General features: G+C 37.6%; 1 protein-coding gene across 2 annotated transcripts in view; it reads right to left on the bottom strand.

Annotated features, from left to right (window-relative positions):
* The window catches only part of NMBR (neuromedin B receptor), a 212407-nt gene that overhangs the window by 68417 nt on the left and 123307 nt on the right, over positions 1 to 20683 (bottom strand). The window contains exon 1 of one of the 2 annotated variants that reach the window (XM_072141379.1): positions 14510 to 14573. The exons of the other annotated variant lie outside the window; for it this stretch is intronic. The gene's annotated coding sequence lies outside the window, so the exon portion shown is untranslated. Of the gene's footprint in view, positions 1 to 14509; positions 14574 to 20683 lie in introns of those variants that run through there. 2 annotated transcript variants of the gene reach the window in all.

Raw genomic sequence — 20683 nt, 5'->3', positions numbered from 1 at the left:
TGCACCTATGGAATGGTAAGTTAGCTGCCGCAGTTGGGTTATAGTACTTCCTGGTGCGCATAGGGGTTAATTCCTCTTGATATCTCAAAGTTCACTAGGATAACTAGGTAGGATCTGAAATCTAGAAGTATCCTTGTTCTGGTCTAAAGTCCAGTTCATTATCAGCGTTTTATACAATCCTATGGGATGGCCGAATGCCAGTGATACAATTATAAATCATCTGCCAATGATAACAGTACTGATCCAATGGTAAGTTTCAATAACCCTTTTACACGCTTGGCAAAACTGGTGCAAAAAAATATTATCAGCTTCTAACAGCTTAAGAGCCACAAGCAGAGTCTCATAGCTCTTGGGAATATTAGTTGGGAAACACTCAAGAGTGATGGGATTCGGCAGTAAGAAAATAGCTTTATCTCAGATGCTTTGAGGTTCAACTTCTGTACTGTCAGACATAGATAACAGGAAATAATCTTCAGGGACCCACTCTATGGAAAAAGTCGTCCTGAGGGACCTCTCTTATCTTTACAGAATATGTGCATGTCACTTGTTAATTTCATTCTTATCTCCATTGCTATCATTGGATATTAAAATGTATTGGTAAAGTCTAATAGGCAACTTGTGAATCTTCCAATAAGTTTCCAGAAAACATACACTAGTTACAAATGACTCTTGAAATGACATGATACACCATTCCAGCACTAACCAAAATACTTTCCAGGTTCTGACTGTTGTGTCCACCATGCTTCTGCTGTAGTTTGTGTGTAGTTGTATTTATCAGTTGTAGCAGTCCAAGTTGTGGCCTTGGACTGTCCCATTCAGCAGCTATTTTACCCTTTTTCTTTCTATAAATTTATAAATATTTATATTTAACCCCCTTTTATGTTTTTTTTTATTTCATTTTCACTTCCCACCTTCAAAAATCTATAACTTTTATATTTTTACCCGTAAACAGCTGTGTGATGGCTAGAACAAATTGCTCTTCATAGTGATGGTATTAAATATTCCATGACATGTACTGGGAAGCAGGAAAAAAAATCCAAATGCAATTGAAAATGGTGAAAAAGCGCATTTGCACAGTTTTCTTATGGTGTGGGATTTTACGACTTTCCCTGTGCACCCCAAATGACATGTCTACTTTATTCTTTGGGTCGGTGTGATCTCAACCCCGCCTCTTTCCATAGCGATGTATGGCGCACGGTGCCATATTCTGGGGAAAGATAACACATGTCCTATCTTCTCCCTAGCTATGGAACGGTATGGTGCCACACATGTGCGGCACCATACCACACCCGTATGGTGCCGTGCGCCCATTGCGGCTATCAAGGACTTATATACGGAGTATATACATCTGCCGTATATACGTCCCCCATACGGCCGAGTGAATGCAGCCCAAGTCATATATTTTGGTTGAAATGTTTTGTATTTATTTAATTAAATTGAAAATTTGGTGAAAATTTTGAACAATTAGCGATTTTCTGATTTCTAAATGTTATGTGCATCATACAGTTAGTTCAACTTCCCAACTAGGTTACTAAATAACATTTACGATATGTCTGCTTTATGTTGATATCATCTTTTTGTTATTTTATTTTATTAGGATGTTAGGAGGGTTACAAATTAATCAACAATTCCAGATTTTCAAGAACATTTTTGATTCAATTATTTTTATAGGGGTTTTAAAAGTTATATTTGTTAAAAACTCCCCACAAAGTACCACATTTTAAAATTGCATCCCTTCAAACTATTCAAAAAATTGTTAACTGTTTAAGTATTGAACACAAAGTAAAACATAAAGGAGGTTCTATATGGAACTTTAAAGTATTTACACTAAAATGTTTATTTAGCCCTATAATTTACCTGTTCATGCATGATAAAATAAGAAAACACATATCAGATTTTGTTGTGAAGTTTCTCTAGAGTCTGGCAATACCCCACAAGTGGATATAAGCCACTTTATTTGTCCATAACAGAGCGCAGAAGGGAAGGAGTGCCATTACGCTTTTGGAGGGAAAATTTAGCTGAAACTAATTTCAAGTTCTATGTGGCATTTGCTGAGCCCATGACATAGCAGAGCAAGAGAAACCCCTAAAAAGTGACCCCATTTGAAAAAGAATCCCCTCAAGGAGTATAGTAACATTGTATTTTTTGGCAGTAAAAGAATCTATTCTGAAAGAGATTTTTTATTTTTGTTTTATACTCCATGTAGCATAGATATGTTATTTATGTTCTACGGGTCAGTATGATTATAGCAATGTCCCATTCATTTTAAGGGTAAGATTCTCTTCTAAGAGGTATAATGTTTAGATTTTTTTTAAGGGTTAGATTTTTATAAGGGTTTTTTTTTTAAATGAGTTGTACAGTTTATTTGAATCATTGTGGGGTAATGTGACATTTTTATCACTTTTTTTATCGCTTTTTTGTTTAGTTGGATGAGCAAAAATCCAAATTTTTGGCACTTTTTTTTAAACAATTTTAATAGTATTTACCACACGGGTTTACTATGATTTTATATTATTGCATGGGTTGTAAAGGAAGTGATGATGTGTAATATCACTTTTATATTATATGTGGTAGTTTTATGGGGAATTTAGGGGACTTTTGTCATTTATTTTTTATTTCTAAAAATGTTTTCACTTTTTTTTACAATTTTTACTGTCACTTTTTGATTGCTTGTTCAAACAAATACAATCTCCATGCACCCGCAGCTGACCTGTGACGTGCTATTACGTCACGGGTCGTTAAAGGGTTAAAGGGTGGGGATTGGTGTTGCACCACAGAATGCTTTACAAATGTGGCAACATTATCAAAAATGTATACCATCCTATGCATGATCTTCCACCTGACCAGAGAAGCAGTTATAGTGGACGTTTTTGCCAACTATACTGCAATATATGAATAACCAAAGCTGTATCTTTCTACCAGCTGGATGGACAACTAGACTGTGTGCCGTTATATAGCATTACTTTGTGTTATTTTATAGATCTTATTGTGATAATCATCTACTTTTTTTATAAATATAAGTAATAGTTACAAATGATTTACTTATGTAGTGTATTTTTTGTAGCACTGCAGTGACAGACAAATTTCCCCTAGGAGACAAAAAAAAAACCTATAAATGCTACATGTAAGGTACATTACCCTTCTGACTGCTCCTGCACTAAGCATTGCCAGGCTCTCCGAAACTATGGACCCCTTAGCAGGTGCTATGGGTGCTAGCATGGTATCTATTTATCGTGAAGCAAGTGATCAGATCACAACGTTCTTGTGCATGGACATAGTAATTTCAGTCATTTAGTCTCTATGGATAAGCAACACCATAATTGGAATTGTCTAAATTGATTCTATGCCATACAAGCATAAAGAGATCATACAAGTCTGTGATGTTCCAAATAGTCACAGGTTAACCCAAAACAATGGCAGTAAATTGTCATTTGCAGAAGCACCAGCTAATACTGACAATGTAAGACATCTACTTTGGCTTAGAGTGATGAAGGTCCCTGTGCTTTCCTAGCTCAGAAATTATTTGTAAACTCTTTTCTTCAAGATAACAGCAAATAAACTGTACCCTTATTGTTTTTTATGAACAGCACTATACATTCTTGAAGACACCTAAAATCATCTACACCGCAGAGACATCTAGAAACAAGCATCTCTGCTCATTTCCTCACATTCATTCTGAATCACGGTTTAAAGGCTCTTTAGTAAGATTAATTTCCTTTTTCTTCCATAATATTTATTTGATTCCTGTTTGCCGAACTGATAGTTATCTGAGCAAACCAAGACTGATTGTAAACTACTGAATGGAGCTTTTGTTAATCTTCGGTAGAAAAAAATAAAATAAAATACATGTGAAAATGACTCTGTGAATTACCATACACTCCATATGTTTAGAGTTGTCCAACAAACTAGAAGGTTAGTTACTCCAGTACTGATCAGACATAGAAGTGGTATATAAAAACTCATAGGGGACTATTTGGCACCAAAGAGTGCTTCTTGTATCCATAACTTATTGCTGGAGAATTTGCCACCCAAGGTGTCTTCGAGTTTGGAACACTTGTACACAGTGTTCCCCTGAAAATACCATAGTTTTTTACAGTATAGTGCTATCTGGAGAACAAATATGTCCCACACTGTGCTCCTAAATAACAAAGTAACTTCACATCTGACACCCATTGCCTCTTGCATTTATAATGATAATAAACAATGTGCTCCCAGCATATCAAATATATATTTTAAAAGGTTTGACTAGTATCCCAAATCATCCCTTTGTTCTCACAATACTCGCATATACTTACCTCAGTCCTGAGCTATTGGCACCTGCACTGTGAATCATAGTACATTCATAGTACATGCCACTCCAATGAAGCTAGGGAACACTACAACAGCTTAATTGAATCTCTGTATATAAAAGTTTGAGGGTTGGTTAAGTGTGCCAGATAAACCCCAACAGCTTCTCTATAAGCTATCCCATCATTATGAAAATAAATAATTTATATAGTCCCTTTAATAAGTAATAAAATGAACCTAATTAAAGACCCTAAGTTTTTTATTTCCAAAGATTTCTACGGAGAAACCGTGTCGCAAACCGTCCAAAAATAGGACATGATCTATTCTTCACATTGCTGTCTTACACCTAGTTCATGGTGCGGTGAGAAATATATAATCATACAGTTAGCAGTCAATAGGTCCATGTGTCAGAGGCAAAAAAAAAATTATTGCAGTGGCAGTTTTTGCATCTAAAAAAATGGTCGCATGCATGAGGCATGGTGATATCTTTGTGCATCAATTATGTAGGTTCCTCTAAAGGTTAAGAAGAAATCAGATGAAATAATTTATTTGTAAGAAAGCATAAGTTGGTACAGAAATTACCGTATATAAGCCGACCCAAGTATAAGCCGAGACCCTTAATTTTACCACCAAAAACTGGGGAAACCTATTGATTCGAGTATAAACTGAGGGTGTAGTATACAGCCAGCCCACATGTAGTATACAGCCAGCCAGCCCCCATGTAGTATACAGCCAGCCCCCTGTAGTATACAGCCAGCAAGCCCCCTGTATGCCAAGCAAATTAAAAAAACATAAACTTAATACTCACCCTCCGGCAATACTCACACACCCCGGATGCTCGGCGCGGCTCCCGATCCTCAGCACGTTTCCCAGCGGCTCTTCTCTCGTCTTTCTTCTCTAGCCGGCAGAGTCGTGTCATAGAGCCGGCTAGAGAAGAAAGAAGAGGAGCCACCGGGAATCGCCCCGAGGATCCGGGCGCCGGAGGGTGAGTATTAAGTTTATTTTTTTTATTCACTGCTGTATAAGCCGAGGTGAGGTTTTTCAGCACATTTTTTGTGCTGAACTCAGCTTATACAAGAGTAAGGGCACCAATACAGTTAAAAGAAAGAGTACAAATTCAGACTCTCATTGTAGCTTCTTACCAAGGTCTCTCCGTAGAGAAAGAATAAAGGGTCCAGCAGGGGGACCTCAAAAAGATAATGCAGCCCTGTCCACACCTTCTCCCTTTTCCTGCAGTTCCAAAAAGTCAATGAAATGTTGCTTAAAAATAGCGCTGAGAGCAGCATCTCTAAAGTTTCCTTTTCTGTTGCCCACAGAAATGGCTCTGAGTGCCACCTCTGGTATATACGAAAACTAAACATCTCTGAAACTATTTGGGTGAAATATTTTTTTAATCCCTTTTCTTCCTTTGACCATTTGAATTTTGCCATATGAATTAACTGGAAAATGCCAATAAAAGACAAAATAAAATACCAATTATAAAAAAAACTGCAGTAATTTTTACTATAGTATCTTGACAGTTTGGTATATAGCGGTACATATGGACTGGACTGGTTTTAATAAATAAAATATTTAGATATTTCTATGCTTTTAACCCTTTTTGCTTATTGGAAAATAAAATTACATTTTGCACAACAAAAAATGATGTGACATTTTTCACAAAATATGGTATCACTGTTAAATAAATTGATATTATTCAATTAGATTCACTTCATATTCATGAAGGGTATTCCCATTTCAGCAAATACAAGTGGTTGTATAAGGAAAGGTTTTTGAATATACTTTCTGTATGAATTATTCATGGTTTTCTAGACCTTTGCTTCCTTTCATTCTATAGAAAGTTCCATTTGATAACATGTTTACTCCATAGGTTATTTACAGGTGATATGTTCATATATTTTGGATTTTCATGTTACCATATATACTTGAATATAAGCCGAGTTAGGGTTTTCAGCACATTTTATTGAAAAACCTTTCCTGTTTTTGTTTTTATTTGAAGGCTATATACTACAGGGGCCTGGCAGGCTATATACTACAGGGGGCTGCCAGCCTATATACTACAAGGGGCTGGTGGGTTATATACTACAGGGGGCTGGCAGGCTATATACTACAGGAGGCTGGCAGGCTATATACTACAGGGGACTGGTGGGTTATATACTACAGGGGCTGGCAGGCTATATACTAGACGGGGCTGGCAGACTATATACTACAGGAGGCTGGCAGGCTATATGCTACAGGCGGCTGGAAGGCTATAAACTACAGAGGCTGGCAGGCGAGCCAATAGGTTTTCCCAGTTTTTGTGTTAAAATTAGTGGTCTTGGCTTATACTTGAGTCGGCTTATACTCAAGTATATATGGTAAACTTAATATCAAATTAATCGCCTTCATGTATGTTAAGTAAAATATTTTCACTCATATTGTATAATATCGAGCATGGTTGTTATATTCTATTTTTTTCAAAGATTTAGGTTTTTTTTGCCATTTATGTTTTACGATCTCTATGTAACTACTAAGAAATGTTCTGAAATTATTAAAATTAATACATTATTTCCATTCAGCTGCTTTTTGGAGCTATATGATAGAAACTCTGGTTCTAATACACATGTGCTGTGTTCCCGGTGACCTTCAGAATGTGATACAATTAAGTTGACAATATTGAGTGAGAATGTCTCTGGGTCACAAGGAATCCAATGTTGTTAGTATGATAATAGTACATTAGGTTGAATAAAGATGCACGTCCATCAAGTCCAACCTATAATCCTACAATATTGATCCAGAAAAAGGAAAGAAAATTCAACAAGGCTGATGCCAATAAGACCATAGTGGTGAAAAAATCTTAACTTCAATATAGCAAATTCTACAGTCAAACTGCTCTTACAGTATTGAATCCCTGTTTATGACGATGGTGAAATTGTCTAGACACAGACTTAGTACTACCCATTCAGACAGAAATGTTTTTTGCAGGCATGATAACCCATCTATGTACTCTAAATCACTCATTCTCTTCTCTAGATGATTCACATGATTTTATTTATCTTGGCAACAGCTGCACAGAAGTGATCCCCAAAGCTGTCCATTTACTGTCCACCTGTTCCTGAAATCTTTCTCATCTTATGTGTTTAATCATTTAATACATAACCATACTTTTGTTTCCTAGCTCCAAGTGCATAGCCTTACATTTATCTATATTAACCCCTCCATGACTGCCATACGTCTATATATGTCCTATTTCCACATGCCCCCTGCAGAAAGGACATAAAAGTCTTGACAGTGACAAACTTCAAACGGTCATATTTAGAGATAGGTGAATCAATTCTAACGAAGTGGAAATTGGTCCTAATTTCAGGGAAGATTCGATTCGTCACGAATCCGAAGTTTACAGTGATTTCTGGGAACAAAGTTTTTTTTCTCTCCTTTATTACCAAAATGGGCACGAGCACAAAGTGTTACATGAGGCAGAGAATTCTGGGGAGGAGAAAGGATCATTTGAATTATCCTGCCTGACTAGAAAACGTTTAAAAGAGAGAATAAACTTAATTAATTTAAATTCTTAAAATTGTATGGAACTAGTCTCGTGAAATATAACAGTGTTTTTTGTATCTGTTTATTTCTCAGGCATTGGCCAACAATCGGACTAGTAATCGGACTAGAAGGAGAAAGGTTCACCCATGATCACATGTGCTGACCTGTAAGCCATTCAGCGACCGGCAGGCTTATGTGATGTCACACAGCCCTATAAAAACAGTAGCACTGCATGTGCTACCTGTAGCGTCTAACTGCTTGTATTGTGCTCCAAGGGTGTCCGTTTTTGGGGAATCTGTATAGCATTTCTTTTTTGTTGTTGAGGTGAATAGGAAGAAATCTGTGTAAAATCCACATAGTTGTTGGAGTGATTTCTGCTCCCCTGTTTGGGGAATCTGTATACCGCAAATTTCAATATTTTTTGTTGCTAAAATTGAGAGCAAGAAAAAGGTGTCAAATCCACATAGTTTCTGGAGTGATTTTTGCTGCAATCCCAGGGTGTCCGTTTTGGGGATCTGTATACCCCAAATTGCAGCTCTTTTTTGTTGCTGAAGTTAATAGCAAGAAATCGGTGTAAAATCCACATAGTTGCTGGAGTGATTCTTGCTCCAAGTCCAGGGTGTCAGTTTTTGGGGTTCTGTATTCCCCAAATTTCAATTCTTTTTTGGCAAAGACATAATATTTTCAGGGAAATTATAATGAATGATGCATGTGGCATTTCTAATCTTCAAATTCAAATGTAAATTAAAAATGTAAACTTCAAATTCATTTCAAACTTCAACCTCTATCATTGTGCCACACTGTGGCCTTCCATGTTGCTGCCACCTCACAAATTTGTCATTGTGCCACTCTCTGATCTCATACTGCTGCTGCTGCCACCTTTGAAGTTCATTTTTTGGCAAAGACCTAAGATTTTCTGGGAAATTGGAATGAATGATGCATGTGGTGTTTCTAATTTTCAAATTCAAATTTAAATGGTGCTGCTAGTCTGGCAGGGGCGAGCATACTTCTCCCGGCCACCCTGGAATCAAGTGCTTCCAGCGCCATGTCCATGCCCAGGGCAAGACTCACACTCTAGATGAGCTCCAGGCCCATGAGATGGGTTGATCGTGTGTGCTGCACCCCGGTGGCGCTTGTGGGCCTCAGTCTCCATGGCACGTCACGGGTGTGAGTGAGCGGAGCATGCCGGGAGAGGCGCACCCTCGCCAGCTACACTTTCTGGCATCCTCAAGTCACAGCTCCACACATAAAAGTCCTGTGTTCCTTCAGCGGGATGAAGCTCTCTTCCACGACGTCTCAGCCAGGATTGCAGTATTGCCTTAACCTGGTTGTGGGACTCTACGTTCTACACGACAGCTGTACATCACTGCATGACTGCTTGAGCCTTGCTCTCTACTTGCACTGCCTGCCTGAATGGATGGGACTGATTGACTGACTGACGCATACACAAACTCTATCACTCTCTTTCTCCATGGCAAGTCACCAGGGCGAGCGATCGGAGCATGCCACTAGAGGCGCACCCAAAATCCCACACTTAGCCGTTTTCTTCACTCGCAGTCATCTCCATACGATAGAGCATGGCACCGGAAGCTCCCTGGACCTCGCGGCCAGGGGAGGGTGGTTTTGCTGTTCCCCAGCACAAATGCTCCAAAGACAGCTCTCAGGGCATAGCTGGTCCTAGGGATCCAATGCAAGCCACTGGGCCAGTTCCAGGGCCATGTCCTTTACTGGGACTTGCCTCCGAGTGTGGCTGGGGACCACTTCCATGAGCCCTGCTAGGTCTCCAGGGAGCTCCTGCTGGAGTCCCGTGGAAGTATTCCCTACTTCCAGGGGACATGTACCTAACCGGGACTTACCACCAAGCGTGGTCGGGGACCACCACTTCCATGAGACCGGCTAGGCTTCCTGGGAGCTCCCGCTGAAACTCTGTGGAGGTAGCCATCACTTTTCAGGAAAATTGTAAGGAATGATGGATGTAGCATCTCTAATTTTCAAATTCAAATTTAACTTAAAAATTTTAACTTCAAATTAATTTCAAACTTCGTTATTGTGCCACACTATGGCCTACTATGTTGCTGCCACCTAAAGAATTTGCCATCATGCCATTCTCTGACCTCATGCTCCTGCTGGCACCTCCACACTTTGTCATTGTGCCACTCTGCTGCCTACTTATGCTGCTGCCAACTGACCGCTGTCTCCCAAGAACACCCTGTGATTTCCATAATGCTGTTTCACCCTTCACCATTCTATGACAGTGTCACTATGTTTGGTTTTCCCCTTCATTTCATCTGTCGGAAGGAATGAGAAGCTCCAGGATTGATAGCCAAAAGTTGGAGTGGATACAGAACACAAGGGACATGCAAATATCCCATTTACTGGTCATCTCTGTCTTGGATCAACTCCTGTTTGTTTTTGGCTTTAGCAATACTGAACGATTATTGACTGATTGAAAGCGGACACTAACAGATGAGAAGAAGGGCAAAATGATCAGTGACGTCAGTACAAAATTACAGCCAACACCCTCTCCACTCTTTTGTGGAGTTTCTACATGTATCTGCGTTTAATGGAACAGGTTCTGTAGTAATCTATGGAATCATCTGATGGCAGTGTAAAAAGAGTGCACTCTTTGATGTTATAGTGGGATCTTGTCCCTCAGCTTGGTCCTTTCGAGCTGGCACAGATGTTACCTTGTCAGGCTGCATTCCCTCTTCACTTATTTGGTCAAGTTGGCCCGTGTAAGTGCACATGAAAGTGAAGAGTGAAGCGATTCTAAGAGTGGCGGCTGTCATGTGCGTGTCATACTAAAACACAGCATTGTTTGTTGAAGACCAAACCACGCTCCCTATGCATATTTCAGCATGGCACAACGTTCTAAAACACCCTACAGGATATACATGTTTTTTAAAGTGAGTCGTCACGATTAGATTCGAGTCGAATCACATTTTTTCAAAAAATTCGGCAAATCGTCTCGAACCGAATTTCAACAAATTCGCCCATCTCTAGTGATATCCATTCACAATATGGATTGTTAATAGATGCTTAACAGAACCGGAGATATTCATCCTTAAAATTGTACTAAAAAAATCTATACATCATATAAAGGATTCTCTGGTTTTATATGACACTAAACTTGTGTTTCTATGTACAATGGTTCAAGAGATATAGGAGTTTGAAGTGTGCCTCCCCCCAGCCTGTCAGCTAAAGGCAGAAAATAGAAGTAGCTACAGTAAACACTTTCACTTTGCAGAAGTACATGCACAGTCTGCATCTGAACCTGGGAAAGGGTAATGGAATAATGCTGTACATATTTATAGCCTATTCTGGTAAAAGTGACTACTTATTTAATGACAAAAAAGCTTATTTTTCACAATTGTAGTCAAATGCAAATTTTATAAAGAAGACAATATGTATTCAATAAAACTATCCTATCAAGTTAAAGTCTAACAAAAACAAAGTAAAAACTGTTATGATGTAAAGCTTTTCCAGAGATATCCTCATTTGAAGAAGCACATAGCAGAAAGTAAAAAAAAATTACCTGGACATTCAGGCACCAATGACCATCAGTCATAAAGGGGTTAAACCTTGTGAGTTATTTCTTGACCGAAGCTTCCAAATTTCACAAATCCCTCAGTAATGTTATAATATCCATCTCTCTGTTAATAACTTCCTAAAGCTTATTGTCCTCAACAAGTATTGAAATTTTACTCTATAAATCTTTTAATTAAAAAATTAAAAAGAATAGGGTAAAATAATGACCCACATTCCCCTCACTGGTAACTTCAACCCAATCTCAACACTTTCTTGTACTTTCTTGTACTTGCATTTTATTATGTTCTTAATAATAACGGTTTTCTTATCTCACTGTTAGTACTTACCAAATGGATTGTACAGGCAGAATGCAGGTTAAGTACAAGATAGGTTCTTTAGGTTTGTTCTTAAAGGGAACCTGTCACCAGGAGACCCATTTTTAGCACTCCCCTAGTCCCCACAGAGCATAGTACATACGCTGCCAAAGTGTTTTTGTATAAAAAAATTGGTTTTACAGGAAAAAAATATATGTTATATTGTACCTTTCATTAGCATCTGCTGTGTGACTAGGCAGTTGCCAAAAGGGAGGGTTTGGAAAGGAGCAGTTCCCCCCCCCCACCCTTGGGGAACAGCTTCTCCATGTGACCTTTTCAAATATATGAAAACACCCATCACTTGGCTTAGCGACGCCCCCTGCTCCTCTATAGCCAATCCGGAGTGAGGGGAGTTATTCATATATTTGAAAAGGTCACATGTTTCCCAAGGGTGGGGGGGAACTGCTCCTTTCCAGACCCTCCCTTTTGGCAACTGCCTAGTCACACAGCAGATGCTAATGAAAGAAACAATATAACATATCTTTTTTTCTGTAAAACCTATTTGTTATACATAAACACTTTGGCAGCGTATGTACTATGCTCTGTGGGGACTGGGGGAGTTCTAAAAATGGGTCTCCTGGTGACAGGTTCACTTTAAGATGACACCTTAAAGCTGATCATTGCAATCTGGGACAAGACTAAAGAATCCAGAGAGCTTCACAAGAGATCACAGTGGGCAGAGAGTTCCATCTGTAATTAGGGGTCGTCTGTACGTTGGGTATCCTTAAGTAGGGGATTGCCTGTACTTTCCAATTACTAAATGAAAATGTACAAGATACCAGTTAGCTTGCCTTAAGAATGTGCCTTAGGTCCTCCCTCTCATACCCTTTTGACTTTGACATAAAATGCCATGTTACTTGGTGTTTTTAATATTGTTTATGTTATCAGTGGAGTATTTTTATTATCTTACATTATGTAATTGTTTTTTTTTTCAAGTTTTACAGATAGATCTTTGGAGAATACAGACACACAGAGGGGCACATTTATACTAAACAGTGCAAACTGCACTATGTGCAGTTTGCGTGTGTAGTGTGAAGTGTGTGCCAGATTCAGGGTTTGTGACGCCCGTTCTACAAGTATCTGGTGCACCCTCCCAATTTTTTTATTGGTGCACGTTTAATATGGGGCGTGTGGCATCACACTCTGCATTATAAATGTGTTGCCCGGTCTGCCTGTGCACAAAAACACACCTTTTCAAGCAGAAATTTGTGTCGCCTGACAGAAAACTGGTGCAGGGGCTTTAGTAGATTAAAAACAATGAAAGTAAATTTAAATGCCCACAAAAATCTGAACAGTGTGGGTCATTTATCTTAGTTTTTGTCTCAATTTTCTGTTAAATATGTTACTTTTTTTTGGTGCACTGGCAGGTGCACAAAATTTGCTACCTTTTACCTTTCCAGCAAAATTTTCTGCTACTAGGTTGTTGTGTTGCATCTCATTGTCGATGGTGACATTTAACCCCTTAGTGATGTGGCCTGAAAAGGCTCTACTGACCAGGCATTTTTAGCAAATTTTCGTAATTTCTAGGACACCTAGAGGTAGTTAAAGGTAATAAAAGTTTTTTTAAAAAATTTCATTTAAAAGTGGAAAAAAGGTTTTTTTGTAATTTATAGTACTTTTTTTTTAAATTTTCAAATCAACTCAAAATGAACATTAATGAATTCCCTATTTTGTTTAGGTCATTTTGATATATAATATGTATACTCCCGGGCAAACGAGATGACTATGTACATGTTTTTTGTAGTGTTGCTGGGTTTTTTTATTATATGCAGAAATGTCATTTTATTTTTATGAATAATTATTAATATTTTGTGTGTGTTTTTACTTTATTTGCCCCACATGAGGTCATAAAAGACCCCTGGGGGACATATTCACTGTAAGGAGTGGAGAAGGGAGAAGCGGTAATAAGGGTCTCCAGTTGACTAAGACCAGGTCCTAGAAAACTGCCGCGACGTCTAAAGACGTTGTTGCAGACTCTGGACATGCATCTAAAGTCAGCAGGCCGATCTAAATGAGTTCATAAAGTTGCAAATATTTTACAGTCGCAAAAAAACACCACTCCATTGGCGGCATAGGAAAATGTTAATTAAGGGGTCACTCAAAAATGTGCAACTTTATAAAAAAAAAGTTGCAAAAAAACAACAGACTCATATGACAGATTTATCACTCTCTAAGAAAAATCAAACCAGCCTAAAACCCAAAAACATTTGAGCTTCAGGGTGTAAGGCGTGTTGCAGCGTTTCAATCCTCTGCTCTGGTAACAATGTTTCAACTCTATAACTGTAATTTTGTTTCTGAGTTTCAGAACACAACATGACTATTCTGTGGTCTTGTATCATTTTATGAGCATTGTGACTTATTCACAAATTGTGGTTTATGTTATTTGCTGTAAATGTTCCTGTTAATGAGACAATGAAACATCTTGGCTTATTGTTATGGCAATATAACTCATGAATGTTGAATTTCTATTGAGACATTTGTTATGTACATTGTGCTTCTACTTAAATTTTAGGCTGCTCCAATTTCTGTGAATATTTATACTGTACAGTATTCTTTTTACTATCTATTGTCTCTCTCAACATACCTGCCATGCATGATGTATACGCAATATACCCTATTACCATATTAATTACATTTAGTCATAACATGTAGTATTGAGTAGACCTGGACCCAGGTTTAGCTCAGGTTCCCTCCGCAGTTAATACCCACGTTCAGTGCTGCCATTGATCAGGTGTGTTAACTCTTTAAATCTAGCTTGCAAAGTTGCAATTTAAATGCGACTATGCGCTGGCACCTACCACTGACTGTAACCTCAGCTGAGATGACCCTCTCCAAATGGCAGCGAGGTTGCAGTAGATTAAATTCCACCAGTGACTATGCCAGCAGCATTTAAACAGTTAACACCCATGATTGTTGCCAGCACTGATTTCAGGTGTTAGGCCCCTTTCACACTTGTGTTGCAGATTACGTCAGAGTCTGTTCAGGGTGTGATCAGGGTGTGATCAGGGTTTGGTCAGTGAAAAACTGACATTTTGCATCAGAGTTTGTTCAGTGTCTCAGTTTTTCATGCGCGTTTTCAATGCAATTTTAATGCGTTTTTCACGCACAGATAACGTGCGTGAAAAGGACTCAGGACGGAGCTATGTCTTTTCTATGGCAATTGATGCATGGAAAACGCATTGCACTTGCATGTGTCTCAGAGTGCAATGCGAGCTCAACAAGCTCTATGTGTCCCCAAAAAAAAACCCTGCAAAAAAATTTAAGGTATCATACAAAAAAAAAAATTATGGCCCTTAAACCGGCGCAAACGAAAATTCGCTAAAAATGCCTGATCACTAATGCTTTTTCAGGCCATGCCACTAAAGAGTTAATATAGCGTTAACAAAAACATGTGTTAATGGATGTGTAAACAATGCGTTAGTGCATGCGTTTTGTAAAAGCAATGTTGCCAGCAATGTTAACAGGCAAATCTCTTCTCAGCTGTTGTGATGCGTTAACACATGCAGTAACGTCACGTGTGACCGCACCCTAAAACCAAACCCAAATTTTAAAGCGGCCACTCATCATTAGTCATTTTTAAAAACTATGTTTTCTAAGGCAAGGCTCAAAATCATTAGGATGAGATGTGACCAAAGGTTCTGTTACAAATAGCATCAAGGAAGAAGTCAGGGCATACCAATTCACAATCATTTTGTAGGAAAGAGCAATGCACTACTACAGGTTGACATTTCATGCAGGAAACTGGGGGCAGGTCGTCCAGGCTGAGCACATACAGTATCGAATTATTTATAAATCAAGCTCAATAAAATATAAAAATGATGCATTTTATGTAGTGCTAGGAATCTTGGGGACAGACAGAAATGCTAACAAAATTACATTGAATAGCATTTATTCACTAAAAAGAGAATGCAGATGCTTGAACTATAAATGAAAGGTTAACCTTGTATGGTAAGTTAAAGGATATGAATAAAACATTTACATTTGCATAGAAATAAATTGTATCAAGTGAAAATCCTAGAAAGTTTGCTCTAGACACAAGTTAAATGGAATAGGCCTGGGTATACTGTACCCTTTAATTTCATTTGCATTAGAGAAATCTCCATTTGTAAGACTTGTTTGACAGTAATCTTACTGAAAAATAGAATATCCATTTGTGTGTAGTATTCAATAAAGGTGGTGTCTTCAATTTGCTGTGTGGACTAGCAGCACACATTCAGAGACATTTAGAGTTATTGATGCTAAAGCTTATCAGATTACATTACATTCCCACAGTTGCAGGCAACTGTCTATGTTCAGTGAATGACAAACATGTTCCTATTGCAAGAATGGTAGAGCTAGTAGCCTGCTATGATGGATATGTGGTGATTTGTGCCATTAAAGCAAATCAAATGAATTACAACTGTAGGGACATTTGTTAAGCCTAGATAGGAAAACAATGATACATTTACCATAATGTGATTGTGTAATAGGATTATTTAGAATAGTGGTGGGGGTATTGTACTCATCACTTAAGTCCACATTGTGCAAAGGAGAAAGTTACAGTACGTTACTTTTTGTTGTCTAGAGTTTTGTCACTAAAATTTGGAAAACGAATCAACAGTACAAGTGAAAATTGAAGATTCGTTATAGAGCTAAGCAAAGTAAACTACCTCTTTCTCCCCTTATACGGCTCTTTTCCTCTCTCCATCTTAACTGGCATTCAGTTAAAATGTTAGTACCCTGGTATTCTTTCCTTGGACCCAATGGCAATGTTGCTATTACAACTTGAATATAGCAAAGGTGGTTATTGGATTTGTTATACCTGCTTTCCTAAGGTAATTATTATCCAGTCTGGCTTTGTATGTCACAATCACTAGTAGGAGTGAACATTTGTTACTACAAACTTTGGAAATGTATAATACTACAATGATCACTTCTTCTGAGAAGATTGAAATGACACTGTGATATCCCAGGGGAAAGGAGTAATGCCTGTCTACTCCACATCTGACAAAACTAAAAGATTTGTTTCTACATTGTTAGCAAGTGACTTGATAATACTCTAATACTTTAAATCTTTATTTTTCCAATCCGCTATGTGTTACTATATGCATTATAACGCATTACTTACTGACGTGATTTTTAAACATGTTTTACGTCACGTTAGCAATATATTTTAGTTGAAATGTGTTGCACTTATTTGTATAAAAAATGAAAATTTTCAAATTTCTAATTGTATATAGTCACATGCTATATAGCAGGTAAATTGAATAAAATGTAAATGTCCAGATGAGATACCTCTTTAAGGATTAGATGGTCTCTTGGCAGTGAAAATCCCTGTAAATATGCACCAAAGTGAAAATGCATCTACAAAATATAGTCTCTGGACCAGCCTTTGGTGAAATGTAACAATAAGCATACTTGGCCAAGTATTTATTCCTTAGTATAAAAAGAAGCAAACGTCTGCATCTCCTGGCAGAACCAAGGATCATACATACTGTATTTTTCTATACAGTATGCCTACTTGGTTAGTTCCTAAGAGTTAAAAAAAAAACATTTTATTTGCCAAGTGGTGTGACTATATCACAGTACATGTTCCAACACTTCCCATCTGCACTGCTGCTGTTTTAAATATGATCATGTTAACTTCTAATCTTGTAAAGACAGAAAATGCCTAGGTCCTTTTTTCAATAAACTAAAGAGAAGAAGTGAAGAATGGAGTGTGGAGTCACCGTTATGTTCTGAAATTTATTCTAAAATGGTATCATTTGTGCAACTATATGGGAGGCATTTACTAGTATCACAATTATATTATTTAGTATTTTCTAAATAATAATGTGAACATTACTAGACTGGCTTTCCTTGGGACATTTAGAGTTAATAAAGGGCTTACCCTATTAATACCAAACATGTGTATATCTCTTTTATTTGATTTTTATGTGATCTTTGCTAAATGCTTTCGCGACTGGCCAACATAAAACTATGTCGGTTATGGTGAAGTAGTGTATGGAGAAGGCTTATGGTGTAAGCTATATCCATCACAAGAGTTAACCTGATAGGTGCTGTAGTCAAACCCAAACAGTGCTACACCTAACAGTGCCACACATTTCCAATCCCTCTCCCCAACGTCATTTGAAAGCAAGATTGGTTGCCATGACAACTGGGAGCCTAAATTTCCTGAAAGCCTCCTCCATTCTGTACACAGCATATAGGCATGGTCAGACCGGAAAAGATTAACTCCTTTTATAGATTGAGCATATTTCACTTATCAAGTTATTGTACATTTGCTGTTATAGAAACATTATCATATTCTTTATTAATGAAATGCCAGTGTGAGTATGGGAGGGAAAGCTGATTTATATATATTGCTGAAAATCGAAAGAAAGCCAGAGGAAAAAGTAACATTAAGTATATTACAATATTTACTATTATCGTCTGCGCTGTTCATTTATGCCTGTTATTCTGCTCTAGATACCTTGGAATGTGTTCACATTACTATTGTTTTCAAGAGCACGTGTCTGTACCTATTCACATCCATATACATTGTTGCCGAGGACTTTCCTTCTCCAGCTTTGCCTCATGATGGAGGTAGGAGCAGAAGCTGCATTAGGCGTTGACATGGTCGAAACAACCATCCATGCAGGTAGAGAGGATGCTGGCACGTTTTTTGAATTTTGTAACTCGCAAGAAGTTTTACAAGTTTTGAGTACTAAGAACTTAGAGGCTAAAATGCAAACTTTGTCTGAAAAAGAGGTCCGTTTGTTTTGGACAACTGAATCATTGAAGTCCTACTTTTAGCCAACAGCCATGTCCCCCGGGGACTTAGTATGTATAAAGAACTCCATCAGCATTCTCTAAATCTCATGCAACTAGTGATGAAACGCAATGAGGTGGAGTACAAAAAAATTGTCTCTGAACTGTGTAAAGCGAAAAGCGAGAACCAGATTAAATGACATTCAGTTACAAACTTTTCATAAGAAGTTGTAAAAAAGGATTGTTGTACTTCAAATAGAGACTAAGGAAAAAATGGGACAAGTTTCTACGTGATAAAGCTGAATATGACATTAACCAGATTTTTTCATGGAACATCATATTAGGGAGAAAAAGCCCTGGGCAAAAGAAAAACCAAAAGAAAAAGAGGAATGCCTCAGAGTATTGGATAACTGAATCTGACACCAGCACTTCAGAGGAGAACATTAATATGGAAGCTTTCGCCCGGCAGAGTTAAAAGGAAATCGAGAGAAACTTTCGAAAGAAAATTTGAAGAGGGCGCCACTGCAGAAACCAGGAGAAAAACCAATGCAACAAAATTAAAACAGGTGTCGTAGAGACGCTAATAGAAAGGAATGAAGGAAAAGAGAAGAACACGAATTTGGAACTTGGAGGGGTTGTCAACTTATCCTCAATGGTACTGTCACAGGATTGTATTAGCTTACTCTCTAAGGGATTGAGCTATGCGTTGGTTCAAGACTTTGACAAAGATTAAACTTTACAAATGGTTTAAGAGTAATCCTCCACATGTACCCACAAGAAAAGAAGGGGAGATACCTATTATCGTGGGCCCACTAGGTTTAATAGCCAACAATTCAGTCTCAGAAAAAGACAGGGAAGTGATAGATATACTACTGTCATTGGATGAAATTAACATTGATGAGTCTGAGACTGTTGAAGTGCAGGGTTTTACAGGTGGCACAAAATCTAGTTTATCTATGTATGTTGAGAAAATGGTTCTGTCAGAACAATTCACTGATAAACTTCCTGAATTCCTCCGTAAGCCTATTTGGTATTTTCTTCCAAAAATCCACAAATCCATAACAGACCCTCCTGGTCGCCCAAATGTGGCTGGAATAGGTTCTCTGACAGAGCCCCTCTCAAAATATATTGACTGGCTACTTCGTCTATTACTAAAAAATATACCTTCGTAACTTAAAGATACAAACTCTTTTCTCAAAAGCCTTGAAGTAATAAATTGGATGGATGATTACAACATCTGGCAGAGATAGAAATAAAGAATTACTTAGACGTGAAGCCAGGTAGAACACGCGCACTAAAGCTATGGTGGTCAGTAGGTTTGAATGAGGTTTGAAATGTTTTTGTAAAAATTGTCTCAAAGCATTGTTACAACTCTAATGTATCTCAATAAAAGAATTGTATAAATAACTACTTGTAGTGTTACATTAGTTTTTAAAAATGTGTTGAAAGTTTTGTTTATAGTATCCATAGTTAATAAGCGTAGTTCCAGCCCACTGCATGATGTTACAGACTAGAGAAAGTGCTTGTAGTGCCCGTTGTTTGTGGCATATCCGGCACCTCTCTGCCTGTCTCTGTCGGCCACAATAAAAGTCTGCACTTTTGGTGAGCGACCTGTTTTTCTTCTTTCTTTCTGCTTATTCATTTATACAATTTGGTTAAATCTTTAGTTATGACTTAAGTTGATAAATTGCTCTGGCACAGCAACTTGTTATACCAACAAATTCAATTTGAATGTTTCTTATAAATAAAAAAATACAAAATGTATACTAGGTAGCCTAGTAAATCCATAGCAATAATACAGAAACTCAACATACTATGTATACTTTTTAATGTTCTTTTACAAGAAGGTAGGATTAATACTCAAGTTTACGAAATGAATCTATAAAAATAATTAAATATATTAAAATATATAATTTTAATGAGCAAGTTAGAAATGTCTCCCAAATTGTAGGAAGCAGGTGTAATATTTAGTATTAGTGACTGCTAAGCTATCCAGTAAGACATTGATTGCTTTGACTCTTGCCAAACACATAAAGTGATTTTGTGAAGTGTAATACAAGATGCTTAGTGATTACAAGTGGCGCTCCTTTTCTGTACATTCAACATTTTTTACAGATAGCTGTACCTTGTCTAACTATTGATTCTTCAGATACCCATATCTCATAATATAATGGAATAAGGACAAAAAACCTAATGTAATTAAAAAATAAATAAATGAGTTCATACAAAATCCATTATTGAAT

The sequence above is a fragment of the Engystomops pustulosus genome, chromosome 3, assembly GCF_040894005.1.
Source record: "Engystomops pustulosus chromosome 3, aEngPut4.maternal, whole genome shotgun sequence".
NCBI classification, from domain to species: Eukaryota; Metazoa; Chordata; class Amphibia; order Anura; family Leptodactylidae; genus Engystomops; species Engystomops pustulosus.
The sequence above is the reverse complement of the archived record's forward strand: the minus strand, read 5'-3'. Positions and strand labels throughout refer to the sequence as shown.